Raw genomic sequence first — 12,063 nt, 5'->3', positions numbered from 1 at the left:
TTTTATTAGGGTTGTCACATATGATAAATGATAATGTCACCATAGGGATAGCCATCTCAGAGCCTTGCCATTTGTTCAAGGAGAGTTGGGTTGAAGCATTAGGTTGCTAAGAGAAAGAAACAATTGCTTTCATGGAGGACTGGTTTGACTTGAGGATTAACACAATGGGTGGCTTTTGACAATTTATTTGGATTCCTTAAATCATTGTTAAGAAGAGATTGGCTGAATTTCGGTAGTTCAATGCTTCCCTTGTATCCACCTTTGGCTATTGGGATAAAATCCATAGTGCGGTCTCAAAATGTATATGGCAAGGTAAATGAGCCCAGATAAAATGAAACTTGCAAAGCGGGAAAGACGTAGGAGGACTACCCATACCAAACTTTAAATTGTATTTCCAGGCACTAGCATTTCGCCCCATCCTAAATTGGTTTAGACATGATTCTTCTGACCTCTGGCTGAGTATAGAGAGAAATATGGTGCCTCCTATTGCCCTGGAAGAGGTGGTCTTCAATGATATCACTTAAACAACGTAAACTACGCGTCGGTCCTATTATTTCTCACAATTTCTAATTTGGCGCAATATTTTAAAACAATACAACTGGGAATTAAAATGGCATACCCATTCTCCACTATTTCACAATTCCTTGCAATCTGGAAGGCATCCTTTTGCGTCTCTTTCCCCTGTCCCCCCAAATGTGGAATCTGTACCCTTGCCAATATCATGGACAGTAATGGTGAGAACATTCCAAGATTTGAAAAGACACATTATCAGGCAACTTCTCCAATGATGGAATTGATCAATTATCCCAAAAGGACTGGTTTCTATATCACATTCCTTCATATGATGTGGGAGTGCCCTGCAGTTAAATGCTTCTGGGACAAAGTCACACAATTAATTTTGAAGTGCATGAATTTAAATATTCAGTTATTTGCATTGTCATGATGTTGCCCTCTTTGGGTACAGCAAGCCCCATCCCCCTCTCCCTGTCTCCTACACCCAGGCTGCTGTGGTCAGAGAGAGGTCAATTCCTGGAGGAGCTAATCTCCTCATGGCCAAAGTATAGAGGCAGAGTGAATTTTCATAGAGAACAAATGAATTTCTTACACCTCACAGAACTTGAGGTCCGAACAACATTTATGTTCTGGAGAAAGTAGAAAAGATCTGAAGAATCCAGCTATGAACTGGTCCGTTTGGTACAATTTTGTGAAACTCATGGGAGACAATACGGCCACATTACCATAACGCTGTTTATATAATAGCCTCAGATATGAGGCTTACATCTAATTGTTGTATAAGATGAATGAGTGAGGATGACACTGTTCGTGAAATTGTGTCGTGATTTTTGACTGTTTAATGAAGGAAACTCCAATTCCCTTAGGAGTTTAACTAAATCAGAGGACCGCCCATGAGCACAGTTATGGTCGGGCATCCTGGGAGAGGCCCTTTTCTGCTCTCCCGAATAAAACCCCCACTTTGAGAATTTCTCAACTGACCATGTTGCTCTCAATTACGAGAGGACAAAGGTTGCAGACCAGCTTACCTCGATAACGAGAGGGCCAAGGTTTGAGACCAGACTGCTGAATCATTTAACCATCCCACGTGGTTAAACTCTTAGACTATCGATACCGACAGAATAAGAACAAGTCTTTGATATTAATTACTAGTCTGCAGCTAGGAATTTGGTATCATTGAACGTGAAGACCGACAACCGCCGAAACATCTATCCATAACGACATTAATGAATGTTACTCTGAACTATCCATTCTAACCACGACAGAGAGGGCGGACAAACTCTCCAACAGAAACAAACTTTTCAACAGAGACCCCGACGACACACGGAGTAAATATATATATTGATTGCAAATTTTCCTTAATGAGTGAGCGTTCATGTGCAAGGGATTAGCATTTCAATTGTTATAATTATCAACTGTGTGTTGTCTTCTCAGTCAACCCCCACTTCCCTTTTGTACACCAAGCCGCGATGCCGGTTTAGCCCACTAGGGCACATTCCCCTATCATTTCTTGTAACCATATTTACTTTGTTTGTTTGTGTGTGCACTTCTGTGATTGTTTAGTTAGTTAATAAATAAATTATTTAAGACAATTGATGTATGGATGACTCATAGTGAAGACTGGGTTCGTGCAGATAACCAACAATTTACGACGTTTGGAATGAGACTAACGTTAAGTAAAGAAGAATTCATTAATCAGAAGACTATTGATCAGGTATGAAAATATCTCAAAAGTAATTAGGAAAATGTAAACTTTGTAATCTGAATATTTTCCTTGGTGCCATGACTTCCTAGTTAATTACAGTTATTTGATTAATCCGTTTATCAGCGTAATAATAATAATCTTTGATAAAAATTAAGTCTTCAGTTAATGATAGTAAAGACACGACAGCATCTACTATGTCACTTAACGATGATAGCTCCTTGAATATCTCAGAGACTTACCAATGGCAGACAGCACTGCCGCATAAAAAGATGTTGGCTCTTAGATGGCAATCATCTCACCAGCAGCTACACTTACTATTAGAAGTTCTAACAGAATTTGACAGTGAGAATGAATACTGCTAGTCAAGGAACAATTGAGGCTTAGACAAATATACTTGACTCTAGAAAATAATCTCAGCTAAAGCCCAAAACATGCAAACAATATATATATAAAACATCTTATTTTCTTTATTTGCTTTCAGACCCACAGGGAAGGGACAACATGGGGGGGGGGTTCTCCCATGAAGGGGGAGGTGCTTCAAAAGTTTGGGGTCACTTAGAAATGTCCTTGTTTTTTAAAGTAAAGCACATTTTTTGTCCATTAATATAACATTAAATTGATCAGAAATGCAGTGTAGAAATTGCTAATGTTTCTACCCACTAGGAAGGTGGCCTAGTGGGTAGAGTGTTGGACATAAAACCGAAAGGTTGCAATATCAAATCCCCGAGCGGACAAGGTATAAATCTGTCATTCTTCCCCTGAACAAGGCAGTTAAGCCACTGTTCCTAGGCCGTCAATGAAAATAAGAATTTGTTCTTAACGGACTTGCCTAGTTAAATAAAAAATGTAAACATTTAAAAAATAAAATAAAACATTTTGTAAATGACTATTGTAGCTCGAAATGGATGCTTTTTAAATGGTTATCTACATAGGCGTACAGAGGCCCATTATCAGCAACCATCACTCGCTCCTGTGTTCCCATGGCACGTTGTGTTAGCTAATTCAAGTTTATCATTTTAAAAGGCTAATTGAAAACCCTTTTGAAATTATGTTAGCACAATTGAAAACTGTTGTCCTGATTAAAGAAGCAATAAATCTGGCCTTCTTTAGACTACTTGAGTATCTGGAGCATCAGCATTTGTGGGTTCAATTACAGGCTCAAAATGGCCAGAAAAAAAAAAAAAAATTCTGAAACTCGTCAGTCTGTTCTTGTCCTGAGAAATGAAGCCTATTACATGCGAAAAATGGCCAAGAAACGGAAGATCTCGTACAATGCTGTGTAGTACTCCCTTCACAGAACAGTGCCAACTGCTTCTAACCAGAATAGAAAGAGCAGAGGGAGGCCGGTGCACAACTGAGCAAGAGGACAAGTACATTAAAGTGTCTAGTTTGAAAAACAGACGCCTCACAAGTCCTCAACTGGCAGCTTCATTAAATAGTACCCGCAAAACACCAGTCTCAACGTCAACAGTGAAGAGGCAACTCCGGGATGCTGGCCTTCTTGCTTTTCTTTCAAAAACAAGGAAATGTGTAAGTGATCCCAAACTTTTGAATGGTAGTGTATATCATTTTGATTATTATTACCAGTTTGATTTGAACACCCCAAAAAATGTCCAAATTGGATGTTGGGTACTATATTTATTAGATATTATACTATAAATTGAAATGGCCAATATGGGTGGAATCAATTAGCTACATTTCTAAGAGTTCAAATTGTCTTTGATTAAAATAATGTTGCTGGAATGCTTTTCTTTTCCGTTTCTAACTACAGAAAACATTTCAGAACTATGGCGCTCTTCAGGGGCACTTTGCTTAAAACTACACCTGTCTAGTCCTACAGCAACAATTCTTTGGAAATTTCAGAGTGCACTGCAGAAACGTCAGCTTCTGGATCTCTGACTCAGCACCCTCGCTCACCTATGATGTTCATGTCTGTCCTTCATATAGCTAGATACCCATTTATCTGTATAACATACCCTTTCTATGGGACGGTCTTATATCCTCTGTCTTCCCCTTAATCTCTCAAGCTCACACTGTCTGCTCTGACCCCCTCACTATATTTCTCCTTTTCCCTTTCTCTCTCTGCGATGAACAGGAATTCCAGAACTCAGCACTGCTGATTAAGCCAAAACATTTACAAACATGCACACACACACATGCATGCATACTCACGTGATAGCAGACAATGAGTTGATGAACACTAAGAAAAACAACAGGTTCAGTTTGCACAGCCTTTTTCTTTGCTCTCTCTACAGGGAGGTGCAGCCAGAGCCTACAGTATAATTAGACATTTAAGTGATAATGCCAGAGATGCCGATGTTTGGAGGATATATTGGCATGGGTGTAAGGCACCCATGCCAATAGAGTTTGCAGTCTTTCCAGCTTCAGTTTGAAGTGATTGTGTTAGCTGTGTTGTTGGCTAGCACCTCTGAACAACAGTGTCCTGACGATTGAGCAAATGTTCTATTTCAGGCGAAATCGTGCCACATTAGCTCACTGTTATGGTTGTATACAAATAGCCACTAGAAAACAGCTTAACTTCTTATGGCTGGGGGGCAGTATTGAGTAGCTTGGATGAATAAGGTGCCCAGAGTTAACTGCCTGCTACTCAGGCCCAGAAGCTAAGATATGCATATTATTAGTAGTAGATTTGGGTAGAAAACACTGAAGTTTCTAAAACTGTTGTGTCTGTGAGTATAACAGAACTTGTATGGCAGGCAAAAACCTGAGCCCAGGTGTGTCCCATTTCGCTGACGACCCTCCCAGCCCCGCCCACAGACATCCTACTAAGGAAAACAAGAGCAAACTGAAAGAATTCGGCAGACAGAGTGGTAGGGTCGTCACACAACCGAACCGATCGAACGAAAGGGCTTCAGGATCTCGTCAAGGTATTTTTGTGCATTCAAATTGCCATCGACAAAATGCCGTTGTGTTCATTGTCCATAGCTTATGCCTGCCAATATCATAACCCCACCGCCAACATGGGGCACTCTGTTCACAACGTTGACATCAGCAAACCACTCGCCCACACGATGCCATACATGTGGTCTGCGGTTGGTGAGGCGTGTTGGACGTAATGCCAAATTCTGTAAAACAACGGTGGAAGCGGCTTATGGTAGAGAAATTAACATCACATTCTCTGGCAACAGCTATGGTGGACATTCCCGCAGTCAGCATGCCAATTGCACACTCCCTCAAAACTTGGTTTTTACTTTTGAATTACCGTTTTATATTTTTTCCCCTAGCTCAACTTCTTTCATTCAACGTTTTCACCTCCGATGCTTTATCTGGACAAGGTTCATCAGGACCTCCACCAGTCGAAGCTAAGTAATAACATTAATATTATGCCTTCTAATTAGAGGTTGGCCAATTAATTAGGGCTGATTTCAAGTTTTCATAACAATCGAAAATCTGTATTTTAGGACACTAATGGCAGCTTTAAAAAAAAATGTACACCTTTATTTAATCTTTATTTAACTAGGCAAGTCAGTTAAGATCACATTCTTATTTTCAATGATGGCCTAGGAACTGCGTTGTTCAGGGGCAGAACGACAGATTTTTACCTTGTCAGCTCGGGGATTCGTTTTTGCAACCTTCCAGTTACAAGTCCAACGCTCTAACCACCTGCCTCTCATTGCACTCCACGAGGAGCCTGCCTGTTATGCTAATGCAGTAAGAAGCCAAGGTAAGTTGCAAGCTAGCATTAAACTTATCTTATAAAAAAGAATCATAATCACTAGTTAACTACACATGGTTGATGATATTACTAGTTTAACTAGCGACGATATTACTAGTTTAACTAGGTTAGCAGGGAATATTAACCAGGTGAAATTGTGTCACTTCTCTTGCGTTCATTGCACGCAGAGTCTGGGTAAATGCAACAGTTTGGGCCGCCTGGCTCGTTGCAAACTAATTTGCCAGAATTTTACGTAATTATGACATAACATTGAAGGTTGTACAATGTAACAGCAATATTTAGACTTAGGGATGCCACCCATTAGATAAAATACGGAACGGTTCCATATTTCACTGAAAGAATAAACGTTTTGTTTTCGAAATGATCGTTTCCGGATTTGACCATATTAATGACCAAAGGCTCGTATTTCTGTGTGTTATGATGTTATAACTAAGTCTATGATTTGATATTTGATAGAGCAGTCTGACTGAGCGATGGTAGGCAGCAGCAGGCTCGTACGCATTCATTCAAACAGCACTTTCGTGCGTTTTGCCAGCAGCTCTTCGCAATGCTTCAAGCATTGAGCTGTTTATGACTTCAAGCCTATCAACTCCCGAGATTAGGCTGGTGTAACCGATGTGAAATGGCTAGCCAGTTAGCGGGGTGCGCGCTAATAGCGTTTCAATCGGTGACGTCACTCGCTCTGAGACTTGGAGTAGTTGTTCCCCTTGCTCTGCAAGGGATGTGGCTTTTGTGGAGCGATGGGTGACGATGCTTCGAGGGTGGCTGTTGTCGATGTGTTCCTGGTTCGAGCCCAGGTAGGGGCGAGGAGAAGGACGGAAACTATACTGTTAATACTAAAGTGCCTATAAGAACATCCAATAGTCAAAGGTTAATGAAATACAAATGGTATAGAGAGAAAGTGCTATAATTCCTATAATAACAACAACCTAAAACTTCTTACCTGGGAATATTGAAAACTCATGTTAAAAGAAATCACCAGCTTTCATATGTTCTCATGTTCTGAGCAAGGAACTTAAATGTTAGCTTTCTTACATGGCACATATTGCACTTTTACTTTCTTCTCCAAAACTTAGTTTTTGCATTATTTAAACCAAATTGAACATGTTTCATTATTTATTTGAGGCTAAATTGATTTTATTGATGTATTATATTAAGTTAAAATAACTGTTCATTAAGTATTGTTGTAATTGTCATTATTACAAATGATAAATATTTTTTTTATATATATATATTTTTAACATCTGCCGTTTAATCGGTATCGGCTTTTTTTGTTCCTCCAATAATCGGTATCGGCTTTTTTTGTTCCTCCAATAATCGGTATCGGCATTGAAAAATCATATTCGGTCGACCTCTAATATGGATCATGTCTGGTATCTTTTATTTCAGCTCATGAAACATGGGACCAACACTTTACATGTTGCATTTATATGTAACCTAACATCCAATTCGGACCATGAGTTTGACATGAGGAATCCCAACAACAACTGTCTAAAGCCACCCACGGCCTCCCTTGCTCAGAGGAATTTGTCATTGAAGTTGTTAGGTTTATGTCCCATCTTACCAGGTTCTGACAACTAGATGGTGGTGTTCCTGCTATGAGTTCTCTCCCCCCCCCCCAATGTTAAAGGGATAGTTAACCCAAATTAAAAAATGACTGGTTTACTTACCCTGTAAGCGGTCATGTCCAAATCATCCTTAAGTATCTAAAACTTGATTAAGTAACATACATTGATTTATACAGATTATTTGGATATGAAGCGTGAAAATGCTAATATAGCTACTTGCATTAGATTTGTGCCATAAATGCTAAAAAGCTAGCACATGAATCAGTGGCCAGAAAAACAAAAACAAATACATGGGCTGCCATTATACCTTTTCGATATGTAAACCAATATGTCATTTGGGTGAACTTTCCCTTTAATATTGAGAGGGTGGTCGGAACATGGTAATATCAGGATGGGATACAAACTTCAATGACAAATGTTTCTGAACAGGGGGAAATCACCACATTCACTGAGAATACATGACATGGCATGAAGAAACAATACTCCGAGCCACAGCTCCATAGTACCTGCCAGACAGAGAACTGATACTGTATACTCGCTGTTGGGGTGTCCGTGGGTTGCTTTTGACCATGATGTTGGATGCCTCAAGTCTTACTCACTGTTAGAGAAAAAAGTTTGTATTTGTACAATGTTAGGTACTATATCTTTTTTTGTCTCCTGGAAGACAAAAGATGGATGGCAGATGGAGGAGTTGGCCAGCGAACAAGGTGTTTCCAAGGCCTGGGGTTGGTGGAGTTCTGCTGCATGTTTCAGAAGCTGACATTCAGCGCTGGCAGGACCTGCAGCACTGCCTCCCTAGCCTGGTTCCAGATCTGTTTGTGCAGTCTAGCCACCTCCATTGTTACAGATAGTCTTGTTAAAACACAAGGCTTCTAAGATGAGGGAGGGAAATGTGACTACAGTGAATTAGTTAATTAGACCACCACTGTAAATGAAACCCTGGTACTCTCATAGCCTGGTCCCAGATCAGTTTGTGCTTTCCAATTCCTGAGCTCATTGTTATGCCAAACAATAGGAGTTGGCAAGACAGCACAAACAGATCTGGGACCGGGCTAGTACACTTCAGCACACAGCTGAAATGGTGGCATGAACTGAGTGGGCTGGGCAGCCTGGCTTGGCCTCGTTGTTCCAGTACAAAAAAAATGACAGACCAGCGGTTATTAACATAACAGCATATAAAGTGGCAGTCAGTGGGTATTGAACAAAGCCATCCTGTTGATGTTGTTTGGCGCGCACACACACACCATTACACCAATCAAAACATGGCCAGCAGCGCACAAGTGGAATGTATTCAGAACAGTAGAGGGCTGGATGGTGGATCACTCCATTCGGATGTAGAAATACAATAAAGCTGATTTTATTTCAATGAGTAATTTTATGCGAGTTTCAGGCTGTGCCTGGACAACAGTGTACAACATAGTTACATAGCTAAAAAGGACAATTGTTTCACAGTTCAATCGAATGTTGCAAAAGCCATAGTCAAGAAGTCTAAAACATGTCATCAAAGTGCCAAACGTAACAAAACTGAAAGCATAATTGTGTCCACGGTGGGAGTATTTGTGCACCCGCTTATAACCATATTGAAGAGGATTCATTACATAGGAGTATAAGTGCACCCCGTATTACACTTATAACCATATTGAAGATGATATGTGGGGATCATTCATTACGTAAGCAGAAGGTTTGAGGGCCTTAATGTCTGACTGAGCAACATCATAAAGCAATAGGTAATTTCAGTTGATTATATAATGTGATCTGATCATGTGTCAGGGCATTTTCTTTAAGAGCTATGGGATAAAATAGCACAGAGAGAGTGGGTGGAAAGGCATGTTCCAAGTCCCCCAGCCCTATACCTCCTGCCCCACTCTTAGAAAAAGAGAGCTACCTAAACCATAAATAGTCTGTAGAACCCTTTTTGGATCCAGGTAGAATAGTCCACTAGCCCCAAGCAACCCTATCCCCCAGCAGAGTGGATATTTTTTTTCAGGAGCAGTTCAGTTGAGGCTGAATTACAGGGACTGGGTGGGGATGAAAGACTTGTCCTTCTGTTCCCTCTGTAGCAGTCAGACATTCCATTTCTCATTCTAGAACACGGAGGTCTACTCTGACCTGCAGACACCTGAAGCTGCCCAGCGACTCAGGCAGACCTCCAAGACACTGCTGGCCTGGCAGGATTGTATAAGAGCATTCCAGCCCAATGTTATTACTTCCCGTTCACTAATGGCATAGAGGGCACCGGATGGTGGAAAGCAGAAAGCCTGTGCTGCTTCAAGCTTCAAAAAGTAGAAGCACTTCTAGGCCTATATTATGCACTCCCTCCTTCAGTGGTAAATATTTTCTCTTCACAGCAGCAGCTGTTCCCATCCCGGTCTCGGCTCCTCTCATTTGAGGTGCTCTCTATGTCATGTCGAGTGCTTTTCACGGACTGAACAGAAGAAGTGTGAATGGGAAAAAAAGATTCCATGATGGTGCTGAAATGCTGAGACCAAGATCACAGATGTATGTGAACCATGCGGCAGCGCATTGCCATCTGCTCGCAGAGAAACTGGCTACATTTCATTATTCAAGTCTATCTGTAACCAGGTTCCCATCCAACCATTTCATGCAGATGAATTAGCCCACATGGGAAAAAAAGTCAAGACAGGGCTGATGGAAACAGGAAATGTCAGTACAATTTCTTAATTGTCAATAGACAATTTGTACATTCGACATGGTGGGATCTTTGTGTCTAAAATAAATTATGCTGTAAACGCCTTTATGCTCAACAATTGATATAACCACCATTATACTGTATCTTAGTAAACTTGGAGTCACGCGATATGTTGTGTGGTCCTCCCACTACGACTCAGGAAAGAATTCAGTTCATTAGGCTACAGAATAAATCATTTATGATGAACTTCACAGTGATGAGCTTGATGCTTTCCAATAAATATCTAGGATCTTATTCTGGTGACAAAATGAGCGATCCTGAGCTGCCGTTGGATAAGTCAAAATAATCTTGCTTTCCAATAAATATCTAGGATCTTATTCTGGTGACAAAATGAGCGATCCTGAGCTGCCGTTGGATAAGTCAAAATAATCTTGCTTTCCAATAAATATCTAGGATCTTATTCTGGTGACAAAATGAGCGATCCTGAGCTGCCGTTGGATAAGTCAAAATAATCTTGCTTTATCCATAATAATCTCATCATGTAGGCTCCTTCTCTCACTGTATCTGCGAGATGTTTGCTAGAGTGCGCGTGCCAAGAACAGAGTGGGTACCGTTGCAACAGTTGAAGTCGGAAGTTTACATACACTTTGGTTGGAGTCATTAAAACTCATTTTTCAACCACTCCACAAATATTTTGTTAACAAACTATAGTTTTGGCAAGTCACTCAGGTATCTACTTTGTGCATGACAAGTCATTTTTCATGGCTTTAGAAGCTTCTGATAGGCTAATTGACATTTGTGTACCTGTGGTTGTATTTCAAGGCCTACCTTCAAACTCAGTGCCTCTACACTAGACATCATGGGAAAATCAAAAGAAATCAGCCAAGACCTCAGAAAAAAAATTGTAGACCTCCACAAGTCTGGTTCATCCTTGGGAGCAATTTCCAAATGCCTGAAGGTACCACATTCATCTGTACAAACGATAGTACACAAGTATAAACACCATGGGACCACGCAGCAGTCATACCGCTCAGGACGGAGACGCGTTCTGTTTCCAAGATATGAACGTACTTTGGTGCGAAAAGTGCAAATCAATCCCAGAACAACAGCAATGGACCTTGCGAAGATGCTGGAGGAAAAAGGTAAAAAAAATCTATATCCACAGTAAAAATGAGTCCTATATCGACATAACCTGAAAGGCCGCTCAGCAAGGAAGAAGCCACTGCTCCAAAAACCATCATAAAAAAAAGCCAGTCTACAGTTTGCAACTGCATATGGGGACAAAGATCTTTTTGGAGAAATGTCCTCTGGTCTGATGAAACAAAAATAGAACTGTGGCCATAATGACCATCGTTGTGTTTGGGGGAAAAAGGGGGCAGCTTACAAGCCGAAGAACACCATCCCACCCGTGAAGCACGGGGTTGGCAGCATCATGTTGTGGGGGTGATTTGCTGCAGGAGGGACTGGTGCACTTCACAAAATAGATGGCATCATGAGGCAGGAAAGTTGTGTGGATATACTAAAGCAACATCTCAAGACATCAATCATGAAGTTAAAGCTTGGTCACAAATGGGTCTTCCAAATGGACAATGACACCAAGCATACATCCTAAGATGTGGCAAAATAGCTTAAGGACAAAGTCAAGGTATTGGAGTGGCCATCACAAAGCCCTGACCTCAATCCTATTGAAAGTGTATGGACAGAACTGAAAAGGCGTGTGCGAGCAAGGAGGCCTACAAACCTGACACAGTTACACCAGCTCTGTCAGGATGATTGGGCCAAAATTCACCCAACTTATTGTGGGACGTTTTGGCTACTGAAACATTTGACCCAAGTTAAACAATTGAAAGGCGATGCTACCAAATACTAATTGAGTGCATGTAAACCTCTGACCCACTGGAAATGTGATGAATGAAATATAAGCGGAAAT

At 40.8% G+C, this 12,063-nt stretch overlaps 1 protein-coding gene across 2 annotated transcripts in view; it reads right to left on the bottom strand.

Moving 5' to 3' along the window:
* LOC139416747 (pleckstrin homology domain-containing family G member 5-like) overlaps positions 1 to 12,063 on the bottom strand; it is a 113,267-nt gene that overhangs the window by 76,375 nt on the left and 24,829 nt on the right. The window lies entirely within an intron of this gene.

This window comes from Oncorhynchus clarkii, chromosome 9 (genome assembly GCF_045791955.1).
Source record: "Oncorhynchus clarkii lewisi isolate Uvic-CL-2024 chromosome 9, UVic_Ocla_1.0, whole genome shotgun sequence".
Taxonomy (NCBI): domain Eukaryota; kingdom Metazoa; phylum Chordata; class Actinopteri; order Salmoniformes; family Salmonidae; genus Oncorhynchus; species Oncorhynchus clarkii.
Note: the sequence above shows the minus strand (reverse complement) of the source record. Positions and strands in the feature narration are given on the sequence as shown.